The following is a 10,428-nucleotide window of genomic DNA, read 5'->3' on the forward strand; positions in this document are numbered from 1 at the left end:
AATTCTCGGACCCCAAAATAGTGAGTAATAGTCCCTGAAATGGGCCAGAATCGCCCAAAACTATGTGTTTAGATGACCGACAGGTGAACGCACACCGGGGTTCGTTGATCGTGGAAATCTCTAGGGGACACCAAAATAGTGAGTAATACTCCACGAAGCGAGCCAGAATCGGCCAAAACTATGAGTGTTGATGACCGACATGTAAATGCACCCCGGGTTCGTTAATTGTGGAAATCATTCTGGGACACCAAAATAGTGAGTAGTAGTCCATGAAACGGGCCAGAATCGGCCAAAACTGTGAGTGTTGATGAGCGACACGTAAACGCACCCCGGGGTTGGTCAATCGTGGAAATCACTCCGGGACCCCAAAAAGTGAGTAATAGTCAATGAAATGGGCCAGAATCGGCCAAAACTGTGAGTGTTGATGGCAGACATGTAAACGCACCACAGGGTTCGTTAATCGTGGAAATCACTCCGGGACCCCAAAACAGTGAGTAATAGTCCATGTAACGGGCCAAAATCGGCCAAAACTGTGAGTGTTGATGAACGACATGTACGCGCACCTTAGGTTTCGACAACCATGGAAATTGCTTCGGGACCCCAAAACGGTGAGTAATAGTCCATGAAACGGGCCAGAATCAACCAAAACTGTGAGTTTTAATGACCGACACGTAAACGCACGCCGGGGTTCGTTAATCGTGGAAATCACTATAGGACCCCAAAATAGTGAGTTATAGTCCAAGAAACGGGCTAGAAATTGCCAAAGCTATGAGTGTTGATGACCAACACGTAAACGCACCTCGGGGTTCGTTAATCATGGAAATCACTCCGGGGCCCCAAAATAGTGAGTAATAGTCCACAAATCGGGCCAGAATTGGACAAAATTGTGAGTGTTGATGACCGACACGTAAGCGTACCTTGGGGTTCAACAACTATGGAAATCGCTTCGGGACCCCAAATCGGTGAGCAATAGTCCAAGAAACGGGCCCAAACTGCGATGTTGATGACCGACACGTAAGCGCACCCTCGGGATTCACAACCATGGAAATCGTTTCGGGAAACCAAAACCATGTGTAATAGTCCATGAAACGGGCCAGAATTGGCCAAAACTATGAGTGTTGATGACTGACACGTAAACGCCCCTGGGTTCGTTAGTCGTGGAAATCACTTCGGGACCCCAAAACGGTGAGTAATAGTCCACGGGCTAGAATCGGCCAAAACTGTGAGTGTCATGACCGGCACGTAAACGCAACCCGGGATTCGTTAATCGTGGATCACTCCAGGACCCCAAAACAGTGAGTAATAGTCCAGGAAACGGTCTAAAATCGGCCAAAACTGTGTGTGTTGATGACCGACAAGTAAGCGCTCCTTGGGAATTGACAACCATGGAAATCGCTTTGGGACCTCAAAACGGTGAGTAATAGTCCACGAAACGGGCCTAAATCTGCCAAAACTGTGAGTGTTCATGACCGACACATAAACTCACACCGGGGTTCGTTAATCGTGGAAATCATTCTGGGACCCCAAAATAGTGAGTGTAATAGTCCACGAAACGGGACAGAATCGGCTAAAACTATGAGTGTTGATGACCGGCACGTTAATGCACCCCGGGTTTGTTAATTTTGGAAATCATTCTTGGACCCAAAATAGTGAGTAATAGTCCATGAAACGGGCCAGAATTGGACAAATTTGTGGGTGTTGATGACTGATACGTCTCCAACGTATCTATAATTTTTTATTGTTCCATGCTATTATATTACCCCTTTTGGATGTTTATGGGCTTTATTCTACATATTTATATCATTTTTGGGACTAACCTACTAACCGGAGGCCGAGCCCATATTGCTATTTTTCTGCCTATTTCATTATTTCGAAGAAAAGGAATATCAAACAGAGTCCAAACGGAATGAAACCTTCGGGAGCGTTATTTTTGGAACAAATCTGATTCGGAGAGCCTGGAGTGCAAGTCAAGAAAGCTCCGAGCGCGCCCCCTGTCTCGTGGGCCCCTCGGGCGGCCACCGACGTACTTCTTCCTCCTATATATACCTACGAACCCTGAAAAAATCCAGGAGCACCACGAAACACAATTTCCACCACCGTAACCTTCTGTATTCGCGAGATCCCATCTTGGAGCCTTCGCCGGCACTCTGCCGGAGGGGGAATCGACCACGGAGGGCTTCTACATCAACACCATAGACTCTCTGATGAGTTGTGAGTAGTTTACCACAGACCTACGGGTCCATAGTTATTAGCTAGATGGCTTCTTCTCTCTTTTTGGATCTCAATACAATGTTCTCCCCCTCTCTTGTGGAGATCTATTTGATGTAATCTCTTTTTGCGGTGTGTTTGTCGAGATCCGATGAATTGTGGGTTTATGATCAAGTTTATCTATGAATAATATTGGAATCTTCTCTAAATTCTTTTATGTATGATTGAGTTATCTTTGCAAGTCTCTTTGAATTATCAGTTTGGTTTGGCCTACTAGATTGATCTTTCTTGCCATGGGAGAAGTGCTTAGCTTTGGGTTCAATCTTGCGGTGATCTACCCAGTGACAGAAAGGGTTGGAAGACACGTATTGTATTGTTTCCATCGAGGATAACAAGATGGGGTTAATATCATATTGCATGTTTTTATCCCTCTATATCATGTCATCTTGCTTAAGGCGTTACTTTGTTCTTATGAACTTAATACTCTAGATGCAGGCAGGAGTCGGTCGATGTGTGGAGTAATAGTAGTAGATGCAGGCAGGAGTCGGTCTACTTGTTATGAACGTGATACCTATATACATGATCATGCCTAGATAATCTCATAACTATGCGCTTTTCTATCAATTGCTCGACAGTAATTTGTTCACCACCGTAATACTTATGCTATCTCGAGAGAAGCCTCTAGTGAAACCTATGGCCCCCAGGCCTATCTCTTATCATTTTTGCTTTCAATCTACTTTATTTTCTTCTTTACTTTTTTGCATCTATATTACAAAATACCAAAAATATATTATTATCTCTCTATTAGATCTCACTTTCGCAAGAGGCCGTGAAGGGATTGACAACCCCTTTATCGCGTTGGTTGCGAGTTCTCAGTTTGTTTGTGTAGGTGCGTGGGACTTTCGAGGAGCCTCCTACTGGATTGATACCTTGGTTCTCAAAACTGAGGGAAATACTTACGCTACACTTGCTGCATCACCCTCTCCTCTTCGGGGAAAACCAACGCAAGCTCAAGACGTAGCAAGAAGGATTTCTGGCGCCGTTGCCGGGGAGGTCTTCACTCAAGTCAAGACATACCAAGTACCCATCACAAACCCATCTCCCTCGCATTTACATTATTTGCCTCTCGTTTTCCTCTCCCCCCCCCACTTCACCCTTGCCGTTTTATTCGCCCTCTCTTTCCCAATCTCCTCCTCTATTTTTGCTTGCCTTTTCTGTTTGCTCGTTGACCTTGTCGTCATGGCTAGCTCAGTTTTTAGCCCTTCGTCTCCCGACTTTGAAGTTCTCCACTTCAAACAAAGACAAGGTGAAAATTTAAAAGATGCTTGGTTTAGGATGTTAGAATCTTATGGTAGTTGTGCCCTAGAAGGAGATTTCAAGATTTTAATTCGCAATTTTTACATAGGGTTAGCCTTACCCCACAAACAACTCCTTGATGTTGCCGCAGAAGGGGAATTTATTGAGATTGATCCTAGTTCCGCTTATGAAATTTTAGAGCGGATAGTAGGAATACATCCCTGACAAGAAAGATCATCTTTATCTCTTGAAGGAACCCAAATTTTAGAGAAACTTCTTGAATTGCAAAAACTTGTTGAACCTTTTAAGAATATTGTTGCAAGTATCAACCGCATGAACAATCTGATCACACTTTACAATAAGAGGTTGGATGCCTTAGATCTTAGGATCTCTGAGCATGAAGGGAAATGCAAAGAGCCTCCCGGACTTGAGCATAACCCCATTAAAAAGACAAGTGCCAAAGATGGCACTAGTTAAATCTATCTTCGCTTTTATGCCTAGCTAGGGGCGTTAAACGATAGCGCTAGTTGGGAGGCAACCCAATTTTGTTTTATGTTTTTTGTTTTTGCTCCTGTTTAGGAATAAATCTTGCATCTACTCTCTGTTTAGATGTGTTTTTATCTTTTAATTAGTGTTTGTGCCAAATAGAACCTATAGGATAACCTACGATGATAGTTGATTTGATTCTGCTGAAAAACAGAAACTTTGCGCGCACGAATATAATTTTGTTAAATCACAGGAACGTGCTTTTGCGTTGATTATTTTTGCTGCTATTCAATAGGCAAAATTTCCAGGACTTCCTATTTTTGTAGGATTTTTAGAGTTCCACAAGTTTGTGTTAGTTACAGATTTCTACAGACTGTTCTGTTTTTGACAGATTCTGTTTTTCGTGTGTTGTTTGCTTATTTCAATGCATCTATGGCTAGTAAATTAGTTCATGAACCATAAAGAAGTTGGAATACAGTAGGTTTAACACCAAAATAAATAAAGAATGAGTTCATTGCAGTACCTTATGTGGTGGATTTATTTTCGTTCACTAACGGAGCTTACAAGATTTCCTGTTGAGTTTTGTGTTGTGAAGTTTTCAAGTTTTGGGTAAAGCTTTTATGGACTATGGAATAAAGTGTGGCAAGAGCCTAAGATTGGAGATGCCCATAGCACCCAAAGATATTCAAGAATAGACAAAGGCCTAAGTTTGGGGATGCCCCGGGAAGGCATCCCTTCTTTCGTCTTCGTTCATTGGTAACTTTACTTGGAGCTATATTTTTATTCGCCACATGATATGTGTTTTGCTTGGAGCATCGTGTAATATATTAGTCTTTGCTTGTTAGTTTACCACAATCATCCTTGCTGTACACACCTTTTGGGACAAGCCTATTTGATTAGAATTTGCTAGAATACTCTATGTGCTTCACTTATATCTTTTGAGCTTGTTAGTTTTTGCTCTAGTGCTTCACTTATATCTTTTAGAGCACGGTGGTGTCTTAATTTTGAAGAAATTGCTAGTCTCTCATGCTTCACTTATATCGTCTTTTAGAACAGCATGGTATTTGCTATTATCATAAGGTTGGTCCTAGAATGATGAGCATCCAAGTTGGGTATAATAAAAACTATCATAGGAAGTGAATTGGATGCTATGATCAACTTGATACTTGATAATTGTTTTGAGATATGGAGGTAGTAATATTAGAGTCATGCTAGTTGGGGTGATTATGAAAAATACTTGTGTTAAGGGTTGTGATTCCTGTAGCATGCACGTATGGTGAACCGCTTTGTGATGAAGTTGGAGCACAATTTTATTTATTGATTGTCTTCCTTATGAGTGGCGGTCGGGGACGAGCGATGGTCTTTTCCTACCAATCTATCCCCCTAGGAGCATGCGCGTAGTGCTTTGATTTTTGATGACTTCTAGATTTTTGCAACAACTACATGAGTTCTTTTGACTAATGTTGAGTCCATGGATTATACGCACCTCATCCTTCCATGATTGCTAGCCTCTCTTGTGCCGCGCAACTTTCGCCGGTACCATACACCCACCATACTCCTTCCTCAAAACAGCCACCATACCTACCTATTATGGCATTTCCATAGCCATTCCGAGATATATTGCCATGCAACTTTCCACCGTTCCGTTCATATGACACACATTACTTTTGTCATATTGCTTTTTGCATGATCATGTAGTTGACATCGTATTTGTGGCAAGGCCACCTTCATAATTTTCATACATGTCGCTCTTGATTCATTGCATATCCCGGTACACCGCCGGAGGCATTCATATAGAGTCATATTTTGTTCTAGCTTTGAGTTGTAAATCCATAAAAGTGTGATGATCTTCATTATTAGAGCATTGTCATCGAGAGGAAAGGATGATGAAGGCTATGATTCCCCCACAAGTCGGGATGAGACTTCGGACTTTACAAAAAGAAAAAAAAGAGAAGGCCAAAGAAAAAAAAGAAAAAAAAGGAAAAGAAAAAAAATAAAATGAGAGAAAAAGAGAGAAAGGACAATGCTAATATCTCTTTTCCACACTTGTGCTTCAAAATAGCACCATGATCTTCATGATAGAGAGTCTCATATGTTGTCACTTTCATATACTAGTGGGAATTTTTCATTATAGAACTTGGCTTGTATATTCCAATGATGTGCTTCCTCAAAAGTGCCCTAGGTCGTCGTGAGCAAGCAAGTTGGATGCACACCCACTTAGTTTCTTTTGTTGAGCTTTCATATATTTATAGCTCTAGTGCATCCGTTGCATGGCAATCCCTACTCACTCACATTGATATCTATTAATGGGCATCTCCATAGTCCGTTGATACGCCTAGTTGATGTGAGACTATCTTCTCCTTTTTGTCTTCTCCACAACCACCATTCTATTCCACATATAGTGCTATGTCCATGGCTCACGCTCATGTATTGCGTGAAAGTTGAAAGAGTTTGAGATTGTTAAAGTATGAAACAATTGCTTGGCTTGTCATCAGGGTTGTGCATGATTAAATACTTTGTGTGATGAAGATAGAGCAACAACCAGACTATATGATTTTGTAGGGATAACTTTCTTTAGCCATGTTATTTTGAGAAGACATGATTACTTTGATTAGTATGCTTGAAGTATTACTATTTCTTATGTCAATATGAACTTTTATTTTGTATTCATTTGGATCTGAACATTCATGCCACAATGAAGAAAATTACATTATGAATTATGCTAGGTAGCATTCCACATCAAAAATTCTCTTTTTATCATTTACCTACTCGAGGACGAGCAGGAATTAAGCTTGGGGATGCTTGATACGTCTCCAACGTATCTATAACTTTTGATTGTTCCATGCTATTATATTACCCCTTTTGGATGTTTATGGGCTTTATTCTACATATTTATATCATTTTTGGGACTAACCTACTAACCGGAGGCCCAACCCATATTGTTGTTTTTCTGCCTATTTCTGTATTTCGATGAAAAGGAATATCAAACGGAGTCCAAATGGAATGAAACCTTTGGGAGCGTTATTTTTGGAACAAATCTGATCCGGAGAGCCTGGAGTGCAAGTCAAGAAAGCTCCAAGGGCCCCACAAGATAGGAGGGCGTGCCCCCCCTGTAGGGCGCGCCCCCCTGTCTCGTGGGCCCCTCGGGCGGCCACCGACGTACTTCTTCCTCCTATATATACCTACGGACCCCGAAAACATCCAGGAGCACCACGAAACACAATTTCCACCACCGTAACCTTCTGTATCCGCGAGATCCCATCTTGGAGCCTTCGCCGGCACTCTGCCGTAGGGGGAATCGACCATGGAGGGCTTCTGCATCAACACCGTAGCCTCTCCGATGAGTTCTGAGTAGTTTACCACAGACCTATGGGTCCATAGTTATTAGCTAGATGGGTTCTTCTCCCTTTTTGGATCTCAATACAATGTTCTCCCCCTCTCTTGTGAAGATCTATTCGATGTAATCTCTTTTTGCGGTGTGTTTGTCGAGATCCGATGAATTGTGGGTTTATGACCAAGTTTATCTATGAATAATATTGGAATCTTCTCTGAATTCTTTTATGTATAATTGAGTTATCTTTGCAAGTCTCTTTGAATTATCAGTTTGGTTTGGCCTACTAGATTGATCTTTCTTGCCATGGGAGAAGTGCTTAGCTTTGGGGTCAATCTTGCGATGATCTTACCAAGTGACAGAAAGGGTTACAAGACACGTATTGTATTGTAGCCATCGAGGATAACAAGATGGGGTTTATATCATATTGCATGTGTTTATCCCTCTACATCATGTCATCTTGCTTAAGGCGTTACTCTGTTCTTATGAACTTAATACTCTAGATGCAGGCAGGAGTCGGTCGATGTGTGGAGTAATAGTAGTAGATGCAGGCAGGAGTCGGTCTACTTGTTATGGACGTGATGCCTATATACATGATCATGCCTAGATAATCTCATAACTATGCGCTTTTCTATCAATTGCTCGACAGTAATTTGTTCACCCACCGTAATACTTATGCTATCTCGAGAGAAGCCTCTAGTGAAACCTATGGCCCCTGGGTCTATCTCTTATCATTTTTGCTTTCAATCTACTTTATTTGCTACTTTACTTTTTTGCTTCTATATTACGAAATACCAAAAATATATTATTATCTCTCTATTAGATCTCACTTTCGCAAGAGGCCGTGAAGGGATTGACAACCCCTTTATCGCGTTGGTTGCGAGCTTTCAGTTTGTTTGTGTAGGTGCGTGGGACTTTCGAGGAGCCTCCGACTGGATTGATACCTTGGTTCTCAAAACTGAGGGAAATACTTACGCTACACTTGCTGCATCAACCTCTCCTCTTCGGGGAAAACCAATGCAAGCTCAAGACGTAGCAATGACCGACACGTAAACACACCACGGGGTTCGCTAATCATGGAAATCACTCCGGGACCCCAAAACAGTGAGTAATAGTCCACGAAACGGGCCAGAATCGGCCAAAACTATGATTGTTAATGGCCGACACGTAAACGCACCCTGAGGTTCGTTAATCGTGGAAATCACTCCGGGACCCGAAAACAGTGAGTAATAGTCTAGGAAACGGGCTAAAATCGGCCAAAACTGTGAGTGTTCATGGCCGACACGTAAGCGCACCTTGGGGATTGACCACCATGGAAATCGCTTTGGTACCTCAAAACAGTGAGTAATAGTGCACGAAACGGGCCAGAATCGGCCAAAGCTATGAGTGTTCATGACCGACACATAAACGCACCCCGGGGTTCGTTAATTGTGGAAATCATTTCGGGACCCCAAAATAGTGAGTAATAGTCCACGAAACGGGCCAGAATTGGCCAAAACTTTGAGTGTTGATGACCGACACATAAAAGCACCCCGGGGTTCGTTAATTGTGGAAATCACTCCGGGACCCCAAACTAGTGAGTAATAGTCCACGAAATGGGACAAAATCGGCCAAAACTGTGAGTGCTGATGACCGACACGTAAACACACCCCGGGTTCGTTAATTGTGGAAATCATTCTTGGACCCCAAAATAGTGAGTAATAGTCACGGAAACGGGCCAGAATTGGCCAATACTATGAGTGTTGATGACCGACAGGTAAACTGACCCCAGGGTTCGTTAATCGTGGAAATCACTAGGGACACCAAAATAGTGAGTAATACTCCACGAAGCAGGCCAGAATCAGCCAAAACTGTGAGTGTTGATGACCGACACGTAAATGCACCCCGGATTCGTTAATTGTGGAAATCATTCTGGGACACCAAAATAGTGAGTAATAGTCCACGAATCGGGCCAAAATCGGCCAAAAATATGAGTGTTGATGACTGACACGTAAACGCACCCCGGGGTTCGTTAATCGTGTAAATCACTCCGGGACCTCAAAACAGTGTGTAATAGTCCATGAAACGGGCCAGAATCTGTAAGTTTTGTTGACCGACATGTAATCGCACCTTGGCGTTCGACAACCATGGAAATCGCTTTGGGACCCCAAAACGGCGAGTAATAGTCCATGAAACGGGCAACTATCAGCCAAAATTGTGAGTGTTGATGACCGACACGTAAAGACACCCTGGATTCGTTAATCGTGGAAATCACTCTGAGACCCCAAAACTTTGAGTAATAGTCCACGAAACGGGTCGGAATCGGCCAAAACTATGAGTGTTGATGAGCGACATGTAAACGCACCCCGGGATTCGGTAATCGTGGAAATCACTCTGGGACCCCAAAACAGTGAGTAATAGTCCACAAAACGGGCCAAAATCATCCAAAGATGTGAATGGTGATCATCGACCCGTAAGCGCACCTTGGGTTTTGGTAACCATGGAAATCGCTTCGGGACCCCAAAACGGTGAGAAATACTCCACAAAACGGGCCAAAATCGGCCAATACTGTGAGTGTTGATACATAAACGCACCCTAGGGTTCGTTAATCGTGGAAATCACTCCAGGACCCCAAAATAGTGAGTAATAGTCCATGAAACGGGCCAAAATCAGCCAAAACTGTGGGTGTTGATGACCGACCCGTAAGCACAACTTGGGGTTCGACAACCATGTAAATCGCTTTGGGACCCCAAAACGGTGAGTAATAGTCCACAAAACGGGCCAAAATCAGCCAAAACTGTGAATGTTCATGACCGACACGTAAGCGTGCCTTGGGGTTTCACAACTATGGAAATCGCTTCGGTACACCAAAACGGTGAGTAATAGTCCATGAAACAGGCCAAAATCGGCCAAAACTATGAGTGTTGATGAGCGACACGTAAACGCACCACGGGGTTCGTTAATCGTGGAAATCACTCCAGGACCCCTAAAAGTGAGTATTATTCAACGAAATGGGCCAGAATCGGCCAAAACTGTGAGTGTTGATGGCAGACACGTAAACGGACCCCAGGGTTCGTTAATCGTGGAAATCACTCCGGGACCCCAAAACAGTGAGTAATAGTCCACGT

The sequence above is a fragment of the Triticum aestivum genome, chromosome 4B, assembly GCF_018294505.1.
Source record: "Triticum aestivum cultivar Chinese Spring chromosome 4B, IWGSC CS RefSeq v2.1, whole genome shotgun sequence".
NCBI classification, from domain to species: Eukaryota; Viridiplantae; Streptophyta; class Magnoliopsida; order Poales; family Poaceae; genus Triticum; species Triticum aestivum.